This window comes from Xenopus laevis, chromosome 6S (genome assembly GCF_017654675.1).
Source record: "Xenopus laevis strain J_2021 chromosome 6S, Xenopus_laevis_v10.1, whole genome shotgun sequence".
NCBI classification, from domain to species: Eukaryota; Metazoa; Chordata; class Amphibia; order Anura; family Pipidae; genus Xenopus; species Xenopus laevis.
Genome location: NC_054382.1, coordinates 128137825 through 128152470, shown reverse-complemented (window position 1 = coordinate 128152470; position 14646 = coordinate 128137825). Strand labels below are relative to the sequence as shown.

At 42.6% G+C, this 14646-nt stretch overlaps 1 protein-coding gene across 4 annotated transcripts in view; it reads left to right on the top strand.

Annotated features, from left to right (window-relative positions):
* Window positions 1–322: 322 nt before the first annotated feature.
* Window positions 323–14646, top strand: part of cyrib.S (CYFIP related Rac1 interactor B S homeolog) — a 69565-nt gene continuing 55241 nt past the window's right edge. For all 4 annotated transcript variants that reach the window (XM_018223963.2, XM_018223962.2, XM_018223964.2 and 1 more), the window contains exon 1: window positions 323–476. The gene's annotated coding sequence lies outside the window, so the exon portion shown is untranslated. The remainder of the gene's footprint in view (window positions 477–14646) is intronic.

The window sequence follows — 14646 nt, the reverse complement described above, 5'->3', positions numbered from 1 at the left end:
TGGCTGATCCCTTCTGTAGTTGGTTGCGATGACGACGCCACATTTCCGGGGATTTGCCACCCATAGAAATAATGTCTCCGATGGCTTTCTGCCAGTCCCAAGATGGCAACCGGATCCAGTCTCGATTTTTGCCCTGGAATTTTCTACTACTGTCATAAAACTATAACTTTCAGTTTCCTTCAATAGCCTCGTGTGAAATTCATTCCTAAAGCGCAAATAATCCGCAGCTACAGAGACTCGGGATCTAATTCGCGGTGTCTGTCGGACTATCCAATAGCGCGCGGGCGAGTAGGCGGTCCGTGTGGGAGTGGGCGGATAGAGGGCGGTGTTATCGGCAGGAGGTGGAGAGTGGGCGGTGCTTGCGGTTGTGGTGCAGTGTGTGTCAGAGCCGGGAGCTGTGAATGAGAAGGGAGCTGTGTGTGGAGATGCGGCAGCCACGCTAGGCCCGAGCTCCGTCCCTCAGTGAATTCCGCCAGGTGAGAGATTGTGCGCTCCGAGCAGCCGAGAGAATGTGATATTTCTGTCTATTTATTACACTGTTCCCTCATCCTCCTCCTGTGCCACTGCCCTGCCCCACATGTATCACCCTCTTATTAACTGTCACCCTCCTATTAACTGCCACCCTCCTATTAACTGCCACCCTCCTATTAACTGTCACCCTCCTATTAACTGTCACCCTCTTAGTTACTGTCACCCTCTTTTTAACTGTCATCCTAATATTAACTGTCACCCTCCTATTAACTGTCACCCTCTTATTAGCTGTCACCCTCTTAGTTACTGTCACCCTCTTTTTAACTGTCATCCTAATATTAACTGTCACCCTCCTATTAACTGTCACCCTCCTATTAACTGTCACCCTCTTAGTTACTGTCACCCTCTTTTTAACTGTCATCCTAATATTAACTGTCACCCTCCTATTTACTGTCACCCTCCTATTAACTGTCACCCTCTTATTAACTGTCACCCTCCTAATAACTGTCACCCTCCTAATAACTGTCACCCTCCTATTAACTGTCACCCTCCTATTTACTGTCACCCTCCTATTAACTGTCACCCTCTTATTTACTGTCACCCTCTTTTTAACTGTCATCCTAATATTAACTGTCACCCTCCTATTAACTGTCACCCTCTTATTAGCTGTCACCCTCCTATTTACTGTCACCCTCCTATTAACTGTCACCCTCTTATTAACTGTCACCCTCCTAATAACTGTCACCCTCCTATTAACTGTCACCCTCCTAATAACTGTCACCCTCCTATTAACTGTCACCCTCCTATTAACTGTCACCCTCCTAATAACTGCCACCCTCCTATTAACTGCCACCCTCCTATTAACTGCCACCCTCCTATTAACTGCCACCCTCCTATTAACTGTCACCCTCCTATTAACTGTTACCCTCCTATTAACTGCCACCCTCCTATTAACTGCCACCCTCCTATTAACTGTCACCCTCTTATTAACTGTCACCCTCCTATTAACTGCCACCCTCTTATTAACTGTCACCCTCCTATTAACTGTCACCCTCCTAATAACTGTCACCCTCCTATTAACTGTCACCCTCCTAATAACTGTCACCCTCCTATTAACTGTTACCCTCCTATTAACTGCCACCCTCCTATTAACTGCCACCCTCCTATTAACTGTCACCCTCTTATTAACTGTCACCCTCCTATTAACTGCCACCCTCTTATTAACTGTCACCCTCCTATTAACTGTCACCCTCCTATTAACTGCCACCCTCCTATTAACTGCCACCCTCCTATTAACTGCCACCCTCCTATTAACTGCCACCCTCCTATTAACTGCCACCCTCCTATTAACTGTCACCCTCTTATTAACTGTCACCCTCCTATTAACTGCCACCCTCTTATTAACTGTCACCCTCCTATTAACTGTCACCCTCCTATTAACTGCCACCCTCCTATTAACTGTCACCCTCTTATTAACTGTCACCCTCCTATTAACTGCCACCCTCTTATTAACTGTCACCCTCCTATTAACTGTCACCCTCCTATTAACTGTAACCCCACACTCCTCCTGTGTGTCCAGCTTAATGTCTTCCCCCTGTTACCCACTGCCACCCTCTCCTTAGCCACCCCTTGTCTCTAATCCTGTAATAAACTGTACCACATTTTACCCACTGACACCCCTTAACTCTAATCCTGTAATTAACATGCCCGTGCCCCAAATTACCCAGAGGCATCCATTCTCTCTAGACCTGTAACTTCCCTGTGTCATTACTAAAAAAATTTCCCAAGACCCTCAAGACTTAGTCACCCTTTGTCTCTACCCAACAATTAAATTGCCTGTCCCCCACATTACCCAGTGACGCCCCACTTTTTTACCTTTTCTCTAGTCTCCATTACCCAGTGCCACCATCATCTACCCCCCCGTGTAACTAACATCTCTGTACTCACAATCCTTGTATTTTACACCAGCTGCTCCAGTTCTGATTTTTAAAAAAATGTATTAGTCATGTGACTTCACTAAATATCTGTTTTAATTGATGACATCATTAAGCGCCATTCTGGATATTCCTACAGGTTATTTATGGCTCTTGTGTTTTTGTCCCTCACACTTCCAATCAAAACCGCACTTACTTTCTAGGCCCAATTTTCTTTATGGGTGCAAGTCCTTAAGCCTGTTCACAAAGGCTTCTTCATATCACACAAATACATCTCCATCGACAGCAACTCCAATTTTCATTAAAACCGCCTTTACTATTTGCAGAACTTTGCATACCAGTATAGGAATGTTATGTTGCTTTACTGCTATGCAAAGTTCTGCAAATAATAAAGGCGGTTTTAATGAAAATTGGAGTTGCTGTCGATGGAGATGTATTTTCTCCCCCAACATGGTGTGTAATCCCCCTGTGCCACACTGGCTACCTGATTCCTGCTGAAATAAACTTGAGCCAGTGGCTCCCATTTGCCACCGACATTTAAATTGCCAGGCAGTTTGTAGGCCGTTTTATAGCTGATGTTACGTCTCTTATATCCTGATCTGCTCTAACTTGTCTTACTCCATGTTCCTATCAATTTATATTATTCATAATTCCCAATATGATGTGCTTCCGGGTTCCCTCTCTGCTCTTGTTGAAGGGATTGAGATTCTGGGACTTGATACAGTCTCTTAATACCCCAACTGTTTATTTAGCAGACAGAAGAGCGACATACTAAAAAAAAATGCAAAATACAAAATCATTTGAAAACCATTGCATGCAGCAGTTATATACAGTTCGGCGATTTGCTGACCCATTCCTGCCCCCTTATGATTTACACCAACCTGGGCTAACATTTGCCCTATCCTTATAAACCCGCACCCATCCCCTTCTTGTGATAGGCAGACAGTCAAATGTAGGTGGGCTTTATGTGAAGATGTCACTAATGGAGGTAGGATGACATCACTGTAGGAAAGGATGTGATGTCACGAGTGGAGGTAGGATGACATCACTGTAGGAAAGGATGTGATGTCACGAGTGGAGGTAGGATGGCATCACTGTAGGAAAGGATGTGATGTCACGAGTGGAGGTAGGATGACATCACTGTAGGAAAGGATGTGATGTCACGAGTGGAGGTAGGATGACATCACTGTAGGAAAGGATGTGATGTCACGAGTGGAGGTAGGATGACATCACTGTAGGAAAAGATGTGATGTCACTAGTGGAGGTAGGATGACATCACTGTAGGAAAGGATGTGATGTCACTAGAGGACCAGCTGCAAATCATGCGACTGAGCTTTACTGCCTTTAACCCTTGATGGGTTGGATAATGTTGCTCACAGAATCTGCCCCTTCTGACATCATATCTGATAGCGTGTCTGTCTGTCCCTTCCCAGGCTGAGGAGGGGTGGGGGGCACAACACTAATACACTGGTGAACCCACAGGTTTCAGAAGTTACTCGATGCACCAGTAGTGTAAGGCATAGTAAAAGTTGAATTTCAGGTGTGCTTTAAAGGAGAAAGAAAGGTTAAAACTAAGTAAGCTTTATTAGAAAGTTCAATTTAAATTAGGGATGCACCGAATCCAGGATACCGTTCAGGATTCAGCCAGGATTCAGCCTTTTTCAGCAGGATTCGGCCAAATCCTTCTACCCCGCCGAACCAAATCCAAATCTCGTGACTTTATATCACAAAACAACTAAGTCGATTTTTTTTACAATTCCCACCCCTAATTTGCATATGCAAATTAGGATTCGGTTCGGTATTCTGCCGAATCTTTCTCAAAGGATTCGGGGGTTCGGCCCAATCCAAAATAGTGGCTTTGGTGCTTCCCTTATTTAAATACACCAGTAACCCCTCAAAGTAATGCTGCTCTGAGTCCTCTGTCAAAAGAAACAGCACATTTCTTTCCTTCTATTGTGTACTCATGGGCTTCTGTATCAGACTTCCTGTTTTCAGTTTAAATCTCCAGGACTAGGGCTTGAGCATGCTCAGTTTGCTCCTCCCTTCTCTGCTGTAATCTGAGCCCAGAGCTATAAGTGAGCAGGGAGAGACTCAGGCAGGAAGTGATGTCACACCAAGCTAATATGGCAGCTGCTATCCTAAGCAAACAGAGAACTTCTAGAGCGGTTTACTCAGGAATGGTAAAGCATTCTACAGAATAAAATAGTGTTCTAGCTTGTACTATTGTGGCTAATATATATTGTATGTTGTATACTGTATATTGGCAGCAGTGAGAGTCTTCAGACTGATACAAGTGAGTGCACGTGTAGTGCCGGAGCCGGAACATTACTAAGAATCGCTCAGCAGTCGAGCCTTGGCAGGAGATGCTTCAGCTGTTCTCTCTGTGACCCTGAGCTCCACACAAATCAAGCTGAGCTTTATTTCTACCCCAATGGGAATAATAATCTTTATAAATCCCCTCCAAGATCTGGAGATTGACTCAGCTCTGTGTGTTATTGTGCAGTAATCTGTGGCTGATGCTTGGGTGGAACCGGGAACCTGACTGCGTGCTGATTCAGCGCCAAACTCTCTGCGTTTGAGTGCAAGCTTCTTGCAGGTTTAAGATTTCGTCTGATTTGTTTATATCGGTCAGATGTTTGCCCCATGTTTAGCCCTGTTAGGGTGACATTTAGAGAATTAATAATTAAAAAGTTCAATCAAAAACCTACTTGATATATAAATATAATGATTTTATTCACCCTTAAAATAATTCTTAATTGAAACCGAGCAGGCCAGGACCCCAAATTAATAATTGATTAAGAATTATCTTAAGGGTCGATAAAATCATTATATTTCTATATCAACTAGGCGTTTAATTACACCTTTTAATTATTTATTCTCTTTATTGGCGTCCTCAAAAGGACCTTGGGGATTAAAGGTGTATTAAGGGCTCGCTGGGGAAAAAAAAACTTTCCCTTTAATGCCACATTAATTTATATCTTTTGGTGAAATTTAGAAACAATCCCCCGTATGTAATAAAATGCACTAAATTTGTAGTTACCCAACCAATAATGCGTTTAAACAGCTGACCAGTAAATGCTACCTGCTGATTGGTTGCAATGGGTGACTGCTCCGGGGCAAACTTAGTGCCTTTTATTACATAACCCCCCAATGTCTATTTTCTCATAGATTGTCCTAGAGTTCTAGATTATAGGTGTGAAGAGAACAATTATTTGTTGCTCTAAATATTCTTGCCGTCTTATACAACAATGGTTCCCATATATGTTATCTTGTTATAAATTGGGGCCCTAACCTAATGTGGGCCCTTAAACCGTGGCTCCAGCCATAAAAGTCTGAAAACCACAAGTAGTGGTGTGTGACTTCCAGAAAAGCCATTTTGATGTGTATTTCATTTGTATACCTTTATAGTATAATATAGACAGGGGCAGTCTGAAACAATTTGCAGTTGGTCTTCGTTTTTATTGGTAGTGTTTCTTTTAATGATTTAGCTTTTTGCGCTGCACCTGATTCCGGAGAAAGAAAGAGACTGCTCTGATGTTCTTCTGCTTAGGAAAGATGTGAGAAAGTTTTCTAATTTTATTCCTCAGCAGAAGAACATCAGATCAGCCTCTTTCTTTCTCCTGACAACTTCCTTGACTACTTGCTGGTCAGACTGGTGGGAAACTGACCAGCAGGTGGCGCTGTTGTAACAAAATTCATTCATATTAACAGTATATGTATCCCTTAATATCTTGGAATAAAACCAAAATAAATAATGAATGTACATTGCAAAGTTTCTTAGAACAGCCCCCTCATCAATTTTACATTCACTTATTTTAAAGGTTTACTTATCCTTTAAGGAAGCGGCCCAACTGCAACTAAATCAGACCACTGCCCCCTATTGGAACTTGGCTCTACCCCCCAGCAGTGTGCTGCAGGCCCTGGTGCTCATTATCAGTGTTTGGTGGATGTCTTTGCTTTCCAGTAAGAGAAAGAATAACAACATAATGACCATGTTTAATAAAATAAACTTTGCTCAGTGGCGATTGTTCCAGGGATGCGAATCCCATTGCCCGAGGCGCAGACGTTTCCTGGAACTCTTATCTTTACTCTAATCTCAGAAAATGAAAGGGGTTGTTGGGTTTTTATCTTTTAAATGTTTTAGTGAAGACAAATGGGCTTCGTATCCTATTAAAATAAAGTAAGCTTTATCAGAAAGGTCTATATAAATACACCAGTAAACCCTCAAAGTAATGCTGCTCTGAGTCCTCTGTCACAAGAAACATCACATTTCTTTCCTTCTATTGTGTACTCATGGGCTTCTGTATCAGACTTCCTGTTTTCAGCTTAAACCTCCAGGGCTTGGACTTGAGCATGCTCAGTTTGCTCCTCTCTCTCTCTCCCTTCTGTAATCTGTGCCCAGAGCTATGAGTGAGCAAGGAGAGACTCAAGCAGGAAGTGATGTCACACCAAGCTAATAGGGCAGCTGCTATCCTAAACAAACAGAGAACACTTCAACAGCTGTTTACTCAGGTATGGTAAAGCATTCTGCAGACTAAATATAGTGTTATAACTTGCACTAATGTGGCTAATCTATTGGCAATAAACTGCTTCTGTAGCTTTCCTTCTTCTTTAAGCTCTGTATCCTCTGTGAGATGTGCAGCCTCCTACTGGGTGCCCTACATTCACAGTGTGCCCCCCAGCAATCCAGGTGATCACTGCACATGTACTTGAGTCAGGCCCGGACTGGCAATCTGTGGGTTCTGGCAAATGCCAGAGGGGCTGCTGTATGGTTCAATAGAAAGTTACCATATAGTGGGCTTGTCAGGGGCTGTTTGGGCCTCTGTGTACAGGTATAGGATCCCTTATCCGGAAACCCGATATCCAGAAAGCTCCAAATTACGGAATGGCTGTCTCCCATAGACTCCATTTTATCCAAATAATCCAAATTTTTGAAAATGATTTCCTTTTTCTCTGTAATAATAAAACAGTAGCTTGTACTTGATTCTAACTAAGATATAATTAATCCTTATTGGAAGCAAAATCTATTTTATTTCATGTTTACAGGTTTTTTCTATTAGACCTAAGGTATAGGTACATATTAGGGAAAGATCCGTTATCCGGAAAGCCCCAGGTCCAGAGCATTCTGGATAACAGGTCCCATACCAGTAAAAGCATTTGGGGGCTTGCAGTACTGTGCAGGGCTTGAGGGTGCTGCTCTGTACCTCCCAAACCAGTATATTGCCATATTAGCAGTTTGTACTTGATCCCAACTAAGATATAATTAATCCTTATTGGAAGCAAAACCAGCCTTTTGGGTTTATTTAATGTTTAAATGAATTTCTAGTAGACTTAAGGCATGAAGACCCAAATTACGGAAAGATCCGTTATCCGGAAAACCCCAGGTCCCGAGCATTCTGGATAACAGGTCCCATACCTGTACTTGGAATGGCAGGTCCTATGTTGACTCCCAGTCCAGGCCTGACTTGAGTTACAGGTAGACTTGATAAAGGGTCCAGTTGGGCCCGAAACGTTGCCCTATTGTGTATATGTATGGGCTAATAAAACACTGAAGATTTTTTCAATACTACCGGTGTGCTACTGGATTTCTTCCATTGAGTTACAGGTAGAGACTGGTACAACACAGTGAGATGTGAGGGTTAGATGGGAATTCGGCTGCTTTACATTACAGAGACTACAGCAGCCTCATGTAGATAAAAACAGTAACACAAGGACAAGAAAATCCCCATGAGTCCAAGGGTTGATTTCACAGATTGACAGTTATGTTTAATTACATATATTATTCTACCCCTTTTATATTTTGTTTTCCTTTTTCTTCTGATATGTGATTGGCTAATGATACTGGGGGGTGATTTCTGCAGGGGGCCACACTGTGTGATCTCACTTAATCCTCTCCTTGTTATTAGGCAATTACAGGGTGCTGAGCCTAAACCCCTCCGTCTCTGCTTCCCCCTTTTTAAGAGGTCGCCGTGCGTGCAAATTAAAAGCCGCGGCATTAATACCAGCTATTATTTCTGTTCGTTAGGACAACAGTCATTTTGCTCATTTCCCTGCGTGGTGGAAGCCACTCGCTCAGTCTGAGGCCGCAGCTTTATGGCGGCATTTAATATGCTCTTTAAAAGCTCTGATTAGAAAGTATGATTAGATCACATAAACCTGCCTTCATGCTGGATATCTCTAATCACTGGCTTCTGACTGACGGCCTGCTGGATTATATACTTACGTTTTTCCTTTCTTTCTTGCCTTCCTTTCTTTTCCTTCCTTTCTTTTCTTGCCTTATTCTCTTTCTTTTCTTTTTCTTCTTCCTTCCTTTCTCTCTTTCCTTTTCTTTAAAGGACAAGGAAAGGCAAAAAAAAAAAAAAATTTTTACTTTCTTTAATGAAAAAGAAACCTATCTCCAATATACTTTAATTAAAAAATGTGTACCGTTTTTATAAGAAACTTGACTGTATGTAGTGAAATTCTCCCTTCATTTACTGCTGTGGATAGGAATTGTAAGACGGTCCCTAACTGCTGAGCAGGGAAACAATCATACTTATGAACAGCAGGGGGAGCCCCCGCCTTACTTCCCAGCCATGCAGAACTCAAGCAGCTTTGTTTATGACGATCCCTAAGCAGCCCAGACCACACTGAGCATGTGCACAGTCTTAGTCTTGCAAAGATGTATAACAAAGTAGCTTTGAAAGCATAAATTATTTGTTTGATTAGGCTTGTGGTGCAGTAAGTTCATGTTTATATTTAGTATACAAAATACAGCATTTCTAGCCTTATTCTATTTTAGACTTTACATGCCCTTTAAATGGGTGATTCACCTTTAGGGCAGAGACACACGCTTAGATTTGGGGAGATTATTTGCCCGGCGACAAATCATCTCTTCTTCGGGGTGACTAATCTCCCCAAACTGCCTTCCCGCCAGCTAGAATGTAAGTCGCTGGCGGTACGGCACTCAGAGCTCTTCGTTTTCCGAAGTCGCCCGAAGTTTCCTTGAGGCAACTTTGGGCGATTTTGGAAAACGAAGCGTTCCGAGTGCCATCCTGCTGGTGATTAACATTGTCACCGACGGGAAGGCAGTTCGGGGAGATTAGTCGTCCCGAAGAGGAGGAGATTTGTCGCCAGGCGACTAATCTCCCCGAATCTGACCCTGTGTCTCTCAATAGGAGAAGTCCAGGTATCAATTCTGAGTTGTTTGCAGCCTTCCTGACATTTGAGGTTTTTTCAGAGAAAAAACTCGAATTGAGTTTTTAAAACTTTTATCGAATTAGATTTGAATTCGATTCGAGTTTTCGGGTCGATCCTATTCACCCGAGTTGAAAAAAATCTGATTTTAAGAATAAATTTTGATTGGTTGGATTTCAAGTTCATGGGAGTTTATGAAAGCAATGACCTGCTTTGTTTATACACTGCTTTTTCTCATTCCAATGGCAGATAAATTGGCTTACCCCGCCTACAAAATAACGTTTACTTTATCTCCAATTTGCACTTCAAAGCAGGGACTTATTAAAAGAGCAATTTGGCTTCTGAACATTATAAATATTTAGTTTGGTGTTTCTTGCTGCGTAAAACATGGAAACTCCCATGTGCCGTAGAGAAGTATAAATGTTATTGTTTGTTAGGCATTGTGTCGTCTCTCCGCATTACTTGTCTGCCTCTGTATAGTCAAGTTGTATGGCAGCGCCCTATTTCCCTATGTATATTGGTAAGCACTATCCGCATGCCCAGTGACTTTGCATATTCTTGGTGACTCTGTGTTGCTATTTGTGGTTATTTAGATGTTGTTAGGATTTCATAGCAAACGGGGAACCTGCCAGGCATGATTTTCTCCTATCTGTATTTTGAGGTTACTATACATAAACCCCTAGAGAGGCAGCGCTTAGCCAAATATAAACGCTCCGTCTGGTCAGCTTGTCTTCTTGCTGGATCATAGTAACATAGTAAGTTAGGTTAAAAAAAGACACATGTCCATCAAGTTCAACCATTTAAGTCTAGATATAACCTGCCTAACTGCCATTTGAGCCAGAGGAAGGCGAAAAACCCCTTTTGAAGCCTCTCCAATTTGCCTCAGAAAATTCCTTCCTGACTCCAAAATGGCAATCGGATCAGTCCCTGGATCATAGTAACATAGTAAGTTAGGTTGAAAAAAGACACACGTCCATCAAGTTCAACCATTTAAGTCTATATATATATATATACATATATATATATATATAACATGCCTAACTGGCAGTTGATCCAGAGGAAGGCAAAAAACCCCATCTGAAGCCTCTCCAATTTGCCTCAGAGGGGGAATAAATTCCTTCCTGACTCCAAGATGGCAATCGGATCAGTCCCGGGATCCATCAAGTTCAACCTTTTAAGTCTATATATAACCTGCCTAACTGCCAGTTGATCCAGAGGAAGGTGAAAACCCCCATTTGAAGCCTCTCCAATTTGCCTCAGAGGGGGAATAAATTCCTTTCTGACTCCAAGATGGCAATCGGATCAGTCCCTGGATCATAGCAACATAATAAGACAGGTGGAAAAAAGACACACGCCCATCAAGTTCAACCATTTAAGTCTATATAAAACCTGCCTAACTGCCAGTTGATCCAGAGGAAGGCAAAAAACCCAATTTGAAGCCTCTCCAATTTGCCTCAGAGGGGGAATAAATTCCTTACTGACTCCAAGATGGCAATCGGATCAGTCCCGGGATTATAGTAACATAGTAACATACATAAATACTGGAAGAGTAAGGTTTCACACATTTGATCTATTTCAAGGATGTAAGACCACCCTTTTCTATCTGTACTTCCTAAAAATAGAATTCTTATCAGCGATACATAAAAATAGGGGCTGTTTGGACTCCCTCAGGCATTACTGCCGCATGAATTTGTTCTACTGTAATGCGCTGTACTGTCATATGCACGTCTTAGTCTTCCTGTTTAAACATCAGGTCTCTCCATCGACATTTGTTGGATCAATAAGAAAATCGTGACATTCTCTAGACCGGGATTTCCAACCTTTTGTAGCCGTGAGCCGCATTAAAATGTAAAAGAAAGTTGTAGAGCAACACAAAGTCATTACTAGCTGGGCATGTAGCTTGGACATATCCTAGGTGTATGAATATGAATTAACGTTCGGGAAAACTAAACAAAATTGTTTTGTCTGACCATAAAGTAGTCCGTTATTCAGGGATGTAATGTCAGATCAATTTAAAGGAGAACTAAACCATGGCCTATGTGCCTGTTTAGTTTAGGACAAGATGGTTTATTACCTATTATCTCAGTGAGACTAGGAAGGTAAAGGAAAAAAAGATGGGTTTGTTCAGTTCATGTGCTGAAAATGGAGGGGGAGCAGGATTATGATGTGGCCAATCTCCTTAGAAATTCACACGAGAAATGGGGCATCGGTAAATGATTTCAGCATAGGTGTTAGTTCTCCTTTAAAGGAGAACTAAACCCTAAAGTTAAGAAAAACCCTACCGTACATAGAACCCCCTCCCTCCTCCCCCCCTAGGCCTAGCTACTAGCCTAGCAAATGCCCCTAGGTCTTTACTTACCCCTCCAGTGGAGTTCACGGGCGCCATCTTGTTCTCTTCAATAATCTTCCGATTAAGACCAGGAGCAAGTTCCTGATTCGCAACAACTGCAGATGCTCCGAAACTCACAAAAATTGCTGAAGCACCAGTCTCATTCTGAGGATTACCGAAATGGCTGAAGATGGCGCCCGGGGGAAGCAGCTAGGCTGGGGGGTAGGAGGGAGGAGGGGGGGGGTCTGTGTGGGGTAGGGGTTGGTTTTTTTAACTTTAGGGTTTAGTTCTCCTTTTAGGCTTGTCATTTGGTTTGACTGAAAGGATTTAACCAAATCATGGACCTGGTTCATCCCAAGGCCCCGTCTGTATCACAGCCTGTAATGCAGGGATGGTTACTTGTGATGGGCGAATCTGACCCGTTTCGCTGAAAAATCACGAAATGGCAAAGATTCCCTAAAATGCATAGAAGTCTGTGGGACAGTTTTTTTGGACTCCCGACAATTTTTTCACCCATATGAGTCTATGGGCTTCATTTTTGCAGTGAAACTTGGCAAAAAAATTTCGCTCATCATTAATGGTCACCCGTATCTCTCTTGTTCTAACAGAACTCAAACCTCCATCATATGGTTGGGAGATGTAATTGAAGACTAGGCAGAGAGTGTGTTTTTGGTTATTTAGGCCAAGTCTAACAATAGTGCTGGGATTCCGTTGAATTGTGCATCTGGTGTATCCTCATTGGATCGCATGTGAGCAAGGTTGGCTGCTCTCCATGGTGCTGAAGATGATCTTGTTTCCTTTATGGCTCAGGAGGTGTCTGGCCAGTCCCTACCTGGTTTATTTCATTATCCTCCCTTACTATTTATCTTTTGGATATCAGTAAAGGGATATTTAGGTATTGCACTTTCTTTTGTGCTATTTGATACTACATGCTGTTTTTAATTCATGAATCTATGGATTTCTTTTTCCTGGCCACTTTGTCAGCAAAACTACGGGTATTTGCCCTGCCCCCATACCCCTGTTAGCTCTGTCCCTTCCCCAAAGTAAACCATAAAGGACCCAGCCCCTCCTCACTTTATTGCTTAGTCCTCATTCAGGTTAGCAGGGGACATTTTGGCGGCTGTTTGTTATCAATCGCATTCTTCTGAGGGCTATTGATACTGTGAAACTGTCGCATGAAGCCCCCTCAGCAGGAATCCAATTCCAGAGGCTGCCCCAGGTTAGTGATTTTGGGGTTTGTATGATTGCCAGGTGGCTGCAATTTCAAGCACATGCAATTGTCTTACCCCCCCTACCATGCATAGACCCTCCCCCCGCCTAGCTGCTCCCCCGGGCAAATGCCCGTAACTTTTTACTTACCCCTCAGGGCAGATTCAGGCATCAGAGTTCACGGCAGACATCTTCCGGGTCTTCGTGTCGTCTTCCGTTGCTTCGGCAATTTCCGTCAATTTCGGCGCATGCGCAGTTGTCGCAATCTGGGAAATTGCTCCAACTGCGCATGCCCTGCTCCGCCGGTCTCATTCTCAGATTACCATAGACTCGGAAGATGGCTCATGAACTCCGATGCCTGAATCGAGGGGTAAGTAAAAAGTTAGGGGCATTTGCCCAGGGTTGCAGCTAGGCTTGGTGGGAGGAGGGGGAGGGTTGGTTTTTTTTTTTAATAAGGGGTTTGTTTATCCTGTGTGCTCACTCAAATAACTGGTTCCAGTACAAACAAAATCTACCAAAATAACTGCCGTTTGCACAAATCCTGCATGTAGACACCCAACTGCTGCATGAAGAGAGAATGAAGAGAAACAGATGCTGAGAGAGGAATAGTAAAGATAAACTTGATTATTTCAGAAACAGTACAGAATTTTTAATTGACTTTATTTAGAAAATGTCTTATTTCAGTATGCTGAAGGTTATATTAAATTTTCATTTTTGCGATTGTTCCCCTTTAATAAATACATGCTTATAATAATGAACTCATGAGAAACATTGACCCAATCCCCAACCCAATCAATGAGCATTTTTTGGCTAAAAGTCTGCTCCCCTTGTGAGTACCATGTGGATCATTGGTGAGATCTCAACTTCTCTGGATCTGTGTTCTTTATATTGTTCACCAAATAAAAGAAATGAAATGGTTATTTAAAGGCCCTTAAAGAGTTTTGTTTGTTCTAAGATATAGAACTGCTGTATGGGTTCCTTTCTACAAAAGCTGGAGGCTGCTCCGGTTTCACATTTTCTTTATCTTGCTGCTGCCTATCTGAATTCCTTGGGGGTAGCCCTCCTTATTATTGCTTGTATAGCAGGACAGTGTGAGATTCCAGCAGGCTTCTTGGCTGTAGGCAGGGGTGGGCCGTCTAGATCCCTGTCTTCAGTTATGGAGACCACAGCAGGGCATAAATTGCATTGAGAAAATGCATTATCCTCCTGGATAGTGGAACTACGTTTAAATGAAAAATATACTATTAATGAATGGCGCCCTCCCATGGAAAAATTATGTGGTCCCTTTTAATAGCCTTGCTCTACATAAAGGGGAACTTAGAGCAGCTATAGGGTTATTGTATTATATGTTACGTTGGCTTTCTTTGCATGCACAACCAGCGCTGACACAGAAACATCTGTGTCTCAACTTGCTTGTTGTAGAATGCACATTCCAGGGCTTAAAGAACTTGCCGTCAATACATCTCTACTATTCTGCCATAAATTTACACGGGCAAAGTCATTGAACCTTGTTCAGAAGTATCAGCG